Below are 11,329 nucleotides of genomic sequence, written 5' to 3' on the forward strand. Positions count from 1 at the left end.
CCTGTTCCATCATTGCTGGCTATAAGTCTCTGCAAACGCCTCTTGCTCCACACAACTTCTTTTCCTCTTTGATCCGCCTGACCATCTTGCCAGATTCCTTTAGCCTCAGACCAGCTGGGGTGACACAACGGACTACTCTTCCGACGCTGCATCTCTGCCCCCAACACCAGGAGCACTTTTTAAAAAACTCCTTATCCCCGGCTAGAAAACCAGAACGCGCCGCTTCCCACCGCCACACGCACCAGCCGGGGCTTGGCGGGTCCTGATGGGGGATTCTGCAACCCCCCTGCCCCCCGAGCCTGAACGAAACGCTCGTATTTGTTGTCTGGACTCCTTATAAGGCGCTGTTCCTTGAAGCTTGGCTAAATACCCCCCGCCCCACCGCCCCCCGCCGTGCTCGTCCCACCCGCTCAGGAGTCGCTGATACCTCTCCTGAAATAAGGAGAAACGCGAGGAGCCGGCGGGGGGTAACTGCACCACGGAGGTGTGAGCGGCCAACAGCAGCCCCCCCAGACACCCGCGCACGCACGGTCTCTGCCCGCTACCCATCCCGGCCCGCCGCAGCCTCCGCACGACGCCCCTCGCGCGGCCCTCCAGTCTTCGCCCCGCGTGGCTCCCCTCACCCAGTGCGCGGTCCCCGCGGCCGCCCTCCCGGCCCAGGGAGCGATGGCGGCGGCGAGGCCCTGCCGGGCGTCTGGGCGGCCGGGGCGCGGGGCCCCACCCGAGCAAGCTCCCCGGCCTCCCTCCGCGGGCCCCAAGCCTCAGACCGGCCCCGCAGTTCCTACCTCGCTCGGCCCCTCGGGCGCCAGCGGCTGCCTCCTACCCGCTCTCTGGCTCGCCCGCCCGCCCGCTCGCTCGCTCGCTCCCTCCCTCGGCCGGGCCGCCGCGCGTTGTCGCCTGCGCTCGGTCCCGCCCGGGGTGACGGCTCCAGCCGACGATTCTCCTCTCGCCGGGGCCCACGGGGGCGCGCGCGCCTGTCGCGCGCGGAGGCCCGACCGCGCGCGTCGCCCGCAGCCCCGAGCGCGCCCCGCGCCGGCGCGCGCCGCTTCCTGGTTCCGCCCGGCGCGCGCTCGCGAGCCCCGTGGTCCCTCGCCCCACCTCCGCGGCCACCCTGGAGGGACCCGGAACCCCCTCCGCGTGTCCTGGGCGAGTGCGGGGGCGCCGGCGCCGCTGGCAGCCCCTCTTCGCGGTGCTGGAGCCGCTTTGCAGCTCGACTCCCGGGCGGGTTCGCGGGCCGCGAGCACATGCTGCTTTGTTTGGGTAGGGTCGGCTGTCCCCTGTTGTGGTCGTGTTGATTGGCCCCCCTCTGCGGCCCGCCCACCTTCCTTTGCCCCGGCTGGGGCCCGCGTTCTGGGTCCTGTCCCTCGCAGGCCGAGGTCAGAAGTCCACTGCTGCCCCATCAATAATTATCCCGGGTTTGCTCCCTGGAGGGCGTTTCAGCCTGGGCTCCTGCCGCTTACCACACAGAGGACAGGCAAGAGGAAAGCCTAAGGGACACAGCAGGAGTTTACACCGACGCTCCATCCGCTGTTCCAGAGTGAATCTATGGGGGCCGGAGGTGTCCGAGATATTTCCTTCTCTGGGGAGTCCCATCAGTGGAACTACAGGAGGGACTCTCTATCCAGAGAGAGAAGAATAGACAGGATCAGCTGTGTAGGATCCAGAAGAAAGGGTCTCTGAGAGCCTTTTCCATGTAATGGGGAGGGGGTGCAGTATCTGAGAAGGCAGCCTGAGTCACCCACTCTCCTCTGGCTACATCTCTGGAGCTGGCCGATGGTTTCCCTGGCAACCCTCCAAGGGCCAGCACTAAAGCAAGGCATGTCAGATCTCCAGAAACCCAGCTGTAGCAGCAGAAAGGAGAAGGACCCCCTCCCCCCGACACGCACAGAGCATGTCCCTTCCCTACAGTCTGAAAATCTTCCTGTCCAGAGATGACCAGGATCTGCAAGTCCCCACGTCCTCCCATAATCCTCCCTTGGCAGCTCTTCCCAGCAGCCTTGCCTTCACCTCCTGAATAACACCAGCCACAAAGATCTTTGTCTGCAGCTGATCACCAGCTCTTTCTCCGCCACCCAGGCTACTGCTTTTCTCCCACATTCTGGGCCAACACCTGGCACAGTGCTTCTTATGGAGTAGGTACTGAGAGCTTGGAGGCCAGAGCTGGAGGACAGGCTGGAGCAGGAAGCTGGACAGAAGTGCCAGCCCTGAGCTCTCTGGCAACCCCTCTGACAGTTATTGCCCGTGAGGTTTCAACACTTAGGTACACCATATCTTTTTCTTGTAAGCTTTCATACACCATTCCCTCTGCCTGGAATGTCCTGCTGCCACTTGACATCTGCCTTTCGGTGACACTTGCTCTAGGCAGTATATACCTCACCCTCCCTGTTTCCAGCCACACATTTATGCTCGTATTATGGCACTCTCATGCTGAAGGACAATTTCTTGTTTACATACCTTTCTACCCTCAGTGACACACAATATCCCATTCACCTTTAAATGCTCCCACGCTGTCCCAGCCCAGAGCAGACACTCAGTAAATATTTGAGGAACAAACCCTACCCTCTAGGAATAGAAATGGAAACTAGGATGACTGCATAGTAATTAAAAGCACAGAATCACAAAATTAAAAGCACAGCACAGGTAAAGCTTCTGCCTGCCAATGCAGGAGATGCAGGTTCAATCCCTGGTCCGGGAAGATCCCACATGCCTTGGAGCAACTAAGCCCGTGCGCCACAATTATTGAACCTGTGCTCTAGAGCCCGGGAACTGCAATTACTGAGCCCACGTGCTGCAACTCCTGAAGCCTGAAAGCTCTAGAGCCTGTGCTCCGCAACAAGAGAAGCCACCATGATGAGAAGTCCGAGCACTGCAACTAGAGAGTAGCCCCTACTCTCCGCAACTACAGAAAAGCCCGTGTAGCAATGAACATCCAGCACAGCCAAAAATAAATAAAATTATTTAAAAAAATAAAAACACAATCTAGAACCAGATTCACCATCAGCTCCTTGAGTTGTGTGACCTGGAGCAAGTTTTCTGTCTTGATTTCCTCATTGTAATATAATAATGGTAATAGGACCTACCTGAAAGCATTGTGGGGAGAATTTAGTGAGTGAGTATATGTAAAGTGCTTCGAATGCTGTAAAGCACTATAGGGCTGTTAACCATTATTGTTGTTTTTAAGATTTACACTCCTCTTCCTAGGACTGGTCAAGTCTAGGACTCAATGCAGTTGCCTTGGCTGTTGTTCACCAGCATGGAAGGTGCTGGTCTGAATGCTGGGAGGGTGGGGCAGGTATGTCTCTTGACTCTTGCATCTCATAGCACATCTCTGACTGACCACTAGGCACCAAGCTAGATCTGGCTGGCTGTGTGCACAGACATAAAGGACGGAATGTTCTGGCTACTACCTCTGCAAAACAAGAATGCTGTCAACCTGAGAGAGGAAGGAATGTTCACTACCTACCTCTCCCTCCTTTCACTGCAGACGAGGTGAGACCCTACCTGAGTCTCCTGGTTCTCACAGGGCCTCAGGGACATAGACCCTAAGTTGAGGGGACACCTGACTGAGACATGACCCATAGGGAGTCACAGAAACAAAGAAACTGAATGGAAAGCCAGGATCCAGAAAGACCCTACAGAGAGCTCACATAGGAAGCTGCCTGAGACATAGCTGTAAGTGTACAGGTGTTTACTAGTCAAGAGAGTTGGGGGTCTCTCTTAGCCCACCCTGACCAAGGAGAGCGAGCGACTTGAGAGCCTGGAAGTCTGGTGGGCAGCCCGGCTCAGGCATCCTGCCTGCTCTCCACCAGGTACTGGCCCCAGCCTCCTCCCCTCACCTGCTTGCACCAGCACGTAGCTTCCACGGAGAACAGCCCCCACGCTTCCCATCCCCGCTCAGCCCTGCCCAACCACAGGGAGATCATAAGGGTATTTTCTGGAAATGTAGTTGAAACCACAACCACAATCCCCTCTAGCCAGAGACCCACGCTCATACGCTCATGTAGCTTCTCTTTCCAGAACTCTCTGTACTTGGGAGTCATACTGGTCCTGACCACACAGCAGCCACATAAGGACACCTGCGGGAACTTTCCCTCTTCCATACTGGAGTGCTTCTTCCCTAGTAATTCAGTACAGGTCCCTGGAGCCTTGGACACTCACCAAAGACCCCTGCATCTCCAAGGCCTCGGAATGGAGGTTTGTCACAGCCAGTGGTTCATGGTGGGCGGGGGTCGGGGTGGGGACTCTGTTGGTACCAGGGCTTGCTTCTGCCAGAGCGCAGACAGGGAAAAGAGCCAAGTTTTACAGTTAGATCTGTTTGCAAATCCCAGCTCTGTCAATTTCACAACTGTGTGACCTTAGTCAAAGTATTTCACTTCTCTGAGGGCCTCAGTTTCCCTCCGGTGTGACTCATAGGAGGTGTAAGTTATGTTTGTAAATGTATAGACACAAGACTAAAACTGTAGTTGTCCCTGCAGAAGGGACCCAAGGGACAGGAAAGGAGAGAGACTAACTTTTCACTGTGTGTGTGTGAGCACGTGCGGGCATACACACACACACACACACGATCAGTCCTGTCCGACTCTTCGCGACCCCATGGACTGTAGCCCACCAGGCTCCTCTGTCCATGGGATGTTCCAGGCAAGAATACTGGAGCGGGTTGCCATTTCCTACTAGAGGGGATCTTCCTGATCCAGGGGCTGAACCTGCGCCTCTTGTGTCTCCTGCATTGGCAGGTGGATTCTTTACCACTGCACCACCTGGGAAGCCCTAACTTTTCACCATTTATCCTTTTAAGTCTTCTGAGCTTTTGTATCATGTCCTGTGCTACCTATTAAAATATGGGGAACATGAACATTTTTTGTTAATAAAAGGAAAAAGTAGAGAGATAGGGTTTGTCAAAGCATCCTGCCTAGCTTGATACATGAGTATTGTCTCCCCACCCCCACCCCCAACCACAGCTCAACCCCAGTCAGCCTTCGGGGCCAAGAAGGAGCTGGCAGGGGAGGCAGTAGTCAGTATGTGGGATGTGGGCAATGGAGGTGTGGGTCCATGCAGACCTTGCCACCTGGAGATTCTTACATGCTCCCTGTCCTGCTCCTGTTTCCCTCACCTGTCTGGGCTCCCTTCTAGCCAGAGTTAAAGGGATGGCTCTCTAGAAAGCCCTAGGGGCCCCCACCTCCTCCTGGGACAGGGTCATCATGCCCTTTCCATTCAGAGTCCTGGGTCAGTGCTATCATCCAGAGAGGGTGAGGCTGACACAGAAGAAGGTGCAGAGGGCCATTCCAGCCAGGTAATTTGCTGGCTTGGCAGGTGAATTAAGAACTCGAAAGACAGCCCAGCACCAGGCAAAGATGAGGCTACTGCTGCTGTGAGGGGGAAAGCAGATCAGTAAGACCAGAGCAGGCAGAAGCCAAGGCAGCAGAGGAGAGAGCCTTCGGGATGCTGTGAATCAAGAATCTCCTCGGCTCATAACAAAAAGGACAGGCAAAGTGGTGGGGAGGTGGCGGAAAAGGAGATGCACAGCCCTCTCTTGTGTACTGCCCTGAGGGCTTGAGGTCCATACTGGGCTGGCTGAGACACAAAAGATTTCTTGTTGGGCTAGAAGGAGGAGAAGCTAGCTCAGCGAGAAGAGGGGACTGGTAATCAGTGGGCTTAATAAATGGGAAGTGGGGGACTGCACTAGAGAAAGGGATCAGAGCTTGAGGAAGCCCTATGCTGTGACAGGGACCTTTATTAATCCAGCACATATTTCTGAAACACCAGCTTCTCTGGTGGCTCACACGGTATAGAATCTGCCTGCAATGCAAGAGACTGGGGTTCAATCCCTGGGTTGGGAAGATCCCCTGGAGAGGGAATGGCTACCCACTCCAGTATTCTTGCCTGGAGAATCCCATGGACAGAGGAGCCTGGTGGGTTATAGTCCGTGGGGCCACAAAGAGTTGGACACGACTGCGCAACTCACACTCTTTCACAGATTACAAGTCAAGCAGCGAGACACAGCCCTTTAGGCAACTAGTTCAGGCCTTAAGAAGAGGCTTCCGGAGACTTCCCTGATGGTCCAGTGGCTAAGACTCTGTGCTCCCAATGCAAGGGGCCCGGGTTCAATCCCTGGTCAGGGAACTAGATGCCACATACCACAGCTAAGAGTCTGCATGCCTCAGCTAAAGATCCTGTGTGCTGCAACTAAGACCCCACACAGCCACATACATAAATATTAAGAAAGAAAGCAGAGGTTTGCAATACAGGATTGAGAGGCTCAAGGGTGCTGAGGAGAAAAGACCTGGCTCTACTGGCTAAAGTCCCTGAGCACCTATTTACTGTGTGCTGGGCTCTGTGAGTGAGTCTTCACAGCAATCCTGGCAGGTAAGCCTTGCTGTCCTCCTTTTACGAAAGGGGCCACTCAGCTCAGAGAGGCAGACTCATGTGCCTGGAGTCACACAGCAGAGCCAGGCTTGCTTTACAAAGAAGGAAAGTGGCTTCAGGTCACCCGGTTGCTAAGTTGGCGACGTTGGGATTTGGAAGCAGATCTAACTCAGCTCTTTTTTTTTTGCCCACGTTCTGGCAGAATCAAGCCCTGGCACCGACAGACACCCCCTTCCCCACCCTGAATCACTGACTGTGACAAACTTCCATTCTGCGGTCTCTGCCTTCCTATTGAGTGTTGAAGGTCCAAAGTCTTTGTGTTTTCCTCTCTGCCACACGCACTGTGTGGAAGATGAAGAGGACATCCCCAGGCAGGAAAGGGAGGAATGACATTCCAGGTAGATGCGTTGGAGTTGACAGGCCAGTACACTGGGCGAACTTCACGGCTGAAGCCTGGAGCGAAGAGGACACGGGTGCTTGAGGTCCATTGTAGCAGCAAATGAAGACCAGGCTTCATTTTGACTTTATACCCACACTGGCTCCTGGCTCTGGGGAGCCGATTTTGGAGGCTGGGAGCAGGCAGGGAAGGCGTCGGTGGGTTGGTGCCAGCCATAAGCCAAGAACAATGGAAAACAGAGCTGGAGAGCAAGGAACCTCCTCGGGTCATAACAAAAAGGACAGGCAAAGTGGTGGGGAGGTGGTGGAGAAGGAGATGCACAGCCCTCTCTCGTGTACTGCCCTCAGGGCTTGAGGTCCATACTGGGCTGGCTGAGACACAAAAGATTTCTTGTTGGGCTAGAAGGAGGAGAAACTAGCTCAGTGGGAAGAGGGGACTGGTAATCAGTGGGCTTAAGGATGGGGAGCCAGACCTGACCCGGGGCTGCTCAGGACAATCACCAGGCCCATCAGGTGCCCATCTTGGTGCCCGTGGCCCACCTCTCCTCTCACCCGCCGGCCTCCCAGGCCTACCCCTGCTGCGAGGAGGATGGGCTCCTCTCTGCCCTCGGACCCGTGTGCTCAGCCCAGACGTTGCACGCCCCTGCTCTCCCTGCCCTGTGAGCTTCTTTCCCAAATCAGGTGGACAGGGCAGCTGGGCAAAGGAATGCTGACTTCCCCCGCTCTTACCCACTGGGTCACCCTCCCCTCACCCCATTCCCAGAAACAGAGGACAGTCGCTATGCCTGAGGCTGGAAGGCCTTGTGTTCCCTTGGTGACTTCACTGTAAGTTGACTTCCCTGAAGAGTGGTAGAGGACAGGGGGCAGGGGCAGGAAGCATGGACCCAGCAGTTCCTTTCCCTCCCCCAAACTCCCACCAAATTTCTCATGGCGCATGTGCCCCCTCCTTAGGTACTACTCTGTCTTCGGGGACAGGCATGGGCAGCATTTTCACAGGGGGGTAACAGAGTGTGGAAATTCTGGGAGAGGAAGAGACACTGGTCTCAGGGGTGCAGTGTATGCTGAGCATGGACCTGCGGCTCCCCCACTTCCAGGAGCCTTAAAGGTAGGGGCTGGAGTGGAGGTGGACAGCCCCCCGCAGAGGCACGGTGGGGGTGAAACGGGATGCTTAAGAGCCCATGGACTTCGGCTTCTGCTGTGCCTGCTATGCTGGGGCACGGAGATACTTCCTGGAAGGCCTCCAGCTTTCCTGGGAAGGCTCTTTACCCCCCACCTCCCCTCTGGCTCCTGCACAACAGGAACTCTCCTTGAAGAAGAGACCTGGAGCAGAGGAGACAAAAGCATCTCTGTACCATCTCCCCCTGCCCCCGGGGACGGTTAGGTCAAGGCGACCTTAAGGTAGGGGCATCAGCAGGGCCCTCTTCACGGCTAACCTGGTCTCCAAGGGCTAGAAAGAGGACTTGGGATCATTGTTCCTTTCCTGTGTAACTCGAACCCACACCCGCATAAGGATGGGGAGCCAGACCTGACTCGGGGCTGCTCAGGACATCCACACAGGGCAGGGACCAGCACAGGGATGGACGTGCCACGCTTGGTGTCACAAAACAACCATGGGCAGGTGGGACTTCCCTGGGGGTCCAGTGGTTAAGACTCTGCGCTTCCAATGCAGGGAGCACAAGTCCGATCACTGGTTGGGGAACTAAGATCCCTCATACTGCATGGCCAAAACAAAACATCCATGGGCTAGAGTGAAGACTACGCATGTGCTCAGGATAGGGAAAGTTTTAAAAGGTTGTATAGGGACACTGCCCACAGAGCCGAGCAACTTGGATCCCAGTGCCAGCTATGCACTCACTGGCCAGACTGCCGTAGATGGGACTCTTTCCTGGACTAATCAAAGGGGAGGGTTCTGGCTCTGCCTACCTTCAAGGTTGTCACAAAGATAACTGAGTTGAAGAGTTCAATCAGGTTTGCACACGAGTGTGCCACGGTTCAGTTCAGGATACATGCAGAGCGTGTGAACTACTGGCTCAGCTAGGGATTATTCTGATTCCTATCAAACTATGGCCAGTCTTCTTTTGCGGAATGTATTCCTGTGAGAATTTTTGTTTAAATCCTTCCTTTAAATCATTCCCCATGTAATGCTGTGACCTGGAGTTGGCGATGAGGGGCAATTAAGGGCAGCAGCCTGGGACCCCAGCTCATCCAAACGCTAGGCAGGCTCTGATCTTTCTGAACCCCGCCCCCTATGCCTCAGTTTTCTCCTCTGTCGTCTGGGCCCCTAAAACCACCAGCCTGCTTTGCTTTGTGGTGGGAAATAGCAGAGACCAAACCAGCGGACTGAAAGTAGAAAGAAACCCCAAATTTGACATTTCCGGGTAGTTGCATTATCTAGAGCGACCACAGTCACCTCTGCCCCCAACCCAACTCTGACACCCTTCCATCTTCCACTCTTCTTCGGTTGGCCTTTGCCCATCCTGGGAAAGCGCCAAAGCTCCTCCCCTCGCACTGCATCTCAGAAGAGAACAGAGGCACAGAGAAGGCGAGAGCAACGCAGACGGAGTCCCAGAGAGAACGAATCAAGAGGAGGAGAATCCCAAAGCAAGAGGATGAAGACATGCAACAGAGGACACCCAGATGCAGGGCCTCACAGAGAGAGGCCAAGTGGGGAGAGATCCAGAGGTGGGGGGAAACAGCTGTTGCTGTTGGACACAAGGGCAGGAGGGAGGCACGTGGGGGCTCTGAAGGCACTGGGGCACACCCTTTGAGGCCAATCCCTTCCATTTTGCTCATGGGTACCCCAATGCTAGCTTCTTAGGACCCAGGAGGCCCCACCCCCTAGTCAAGCCCAGTCCAACCCAGCCAGATGTTTGGTGGGTGTGGCTGCCAGCTGGAATAGGAGGCCCCCACAGGCCTTGGGGAGGAAGCTGGAGAGGCAGCTGCTTGGAAGTGGGCAGGCAGGACCCGTAGTCTGAAGCCACTCTGCCATCCCACCCTCTCCAGATGCCCAGATGCTGGTGTCTGGCAAGGGTTGTCCTCTGTCTTCTAGATGTGGCTCAGAAGACTTGGAAGCCCAAAGGATCTGCTCCCACTGACTGACCTGCTCACAGTAAGAGGCTAGAGGGCACAGGTGCCACCTCGGACCCACCCACTGTGTGGTGATGGGTTTGAATCTGCCACCGACAGCCCTTGTGACACTGACCAAGTCACTTCCCCTCTCCGGCCTCTGTTTCCCCATTTGTAAAATCATCATTACGGTTGTTTCCAGCTCTGACACTTGGCAATCACTCCAGGTGACCCCTTAGCTGTGTGTCGGACCCTCCCCTGCTTAACCCTTTGCACAGAGTAGGGGAAGGAGAGAGAGAGAGAGAGGCATTGTGTTTCCTCCTCCCTAGAGCAAGGTTTGCCCCCTCCCTTGAACCCCTTCACAGTTTTCGATTCCTTTCCTTGTGATCCTGCCAACAGAGACTGTGACTACACATGCAAGTGGGTCGGGGGGAGGTGATCCAGCTTTGGCAGCTTTAAACTTTGGGTTTTTTTCCTGAAATAAAAGAATGAAAGTGGGGAAGTAGTGAGTGGTAAGAAGATGGGGTGTGGGGGTGTGGGAGGGAATGGAGATAAAAGGGCAAATCCAAGAAGGAATTAGGGAGGGAGGGAGAGGAGAATGATTGCCCCCAGGATAGCAGGTCTTGGCCCAGCCAGCTGTGAGTGGGCAGCCAGAAGGGCCCCTCCCTTGGTGCTGCCAATACCAGCTGCCAGGCAGAGGGGAGGCCCCAGAGGAGAGGGAAGCTGGGGAAAGGGAATGGAAGACTTCCAGGGCAGCCTTGCCCAACTCCCCCAGGGGGCTCTTGGGGAGGGGGCTGTGACCCAGGCAAGGCTTGGAGAAGGTGCTGCCTATTCCGGCAAGGCCTGTAGGCAGTGGTGAGCTTGTGAGCATTCGCGTCACCTCTCCCTGGACTTTCTGAAGATAGGACCAGCCTCGGATGTGACTGGGTTGGGGGTGAATGGACAGGTAGGATCCTGTATGGACCATGGTTTGCCGACTTGGCCCTCTGCCCACTGTGGGACCCTAGGCAAGGCCCCCTCACCCCTCTGGACTCCATTTCTCATCTGCAAAATTTCCAGGGCTTGAAACATTTGACTGCCAAGGTTCTTTCCTGTTTCTGCTGCGCAGGGGAGTGCACAGAAAAGTCGTGGAAGGAGGGGCAGGGCAGGGGGGCCTCTAGGTGAGCTGGCAATCTCTGGAATCCCCAGGCCTTCCCCTCAATACGGCTTTGCCTCTGAGATCACAAAAGCTGTGTCCCCAACCCACACGCGTGCGCGCGCACACACACACACACGTTAGACTTCTTAAATCTAGAGGCTCAGAAGATGACAAACGCCCGCATCTCCAGCTGCTCCAACCCTTTCCTCCTCCCTTTTGACAGATGAGAAAACTGAGGCCCCGCGCTGGGATTTCCAGAGCCCGGGATTTCCCAGCCCTCCCACTCCCATCCTCCAGCCACTCCCGCCCCTCTTGCCCAGCACGGTCTGCGGCAGCTCCGCGGGGTCGCCGGCGAGGGCCGGCTGG

The 11,329-nt window shown here is 55.9% G+C and overlaps 1 protein-coding gene and 1 non-coding gene across 3 annotated transcripts in view; one reads left to right on the forward strand and one right to left on the reverse strand.

Annotated features, from left to right (window-relative positions):
• STAT5B (signal transducer and activator of transcription 5B) overlaps positions 1-1,425 on the reverse strand; it is a 66,325-nt gene extending 64,900 nt beyond the window's left edge. The window contains exon 1 of one of the 2 annotated variants that reach the window (XM_070389854.1): positions 1,322-1,425. The gene's annotated coding sequence lies outside the window, so the exon portion shown is untranslated. Of the gene's footprint in view, positions 1-785; positions 926-1,321 lie in introns of those variants that run through there. The other variant, XM_070389853.1, reaches the window with a different exon arrangement.
• Positions 1,426-6,047: 4,622 nt separating this feature from the next.
• On the forward strand, positions 6,048-6,120 carry TRNAG-CCC (transfer RNA glycine (anticodon CCC)). The gene has a single exon. It is a non-coding gene; the product is annotated as a tRNA-Gly (tRNA).
• The last annotated feature ends 5,209 nt before the right edge of the window (positions 6,121-11,329 follow it).

The sequence above is a fragment of the Bos mutus genome, chromosome 19 (genome assembly GCF_027580195.1).
Source record: "Bos mutus isolate GX-2022 chromosome 19, NWIPB_WYAK_1.1, whole genome shotgun sequence".
Taxonomy (NCBI): Eukaryota; Metazoa; Chordata; class Mammalia; order Artiodactyla; family Bovidae; genus Bos; species Bos mutus.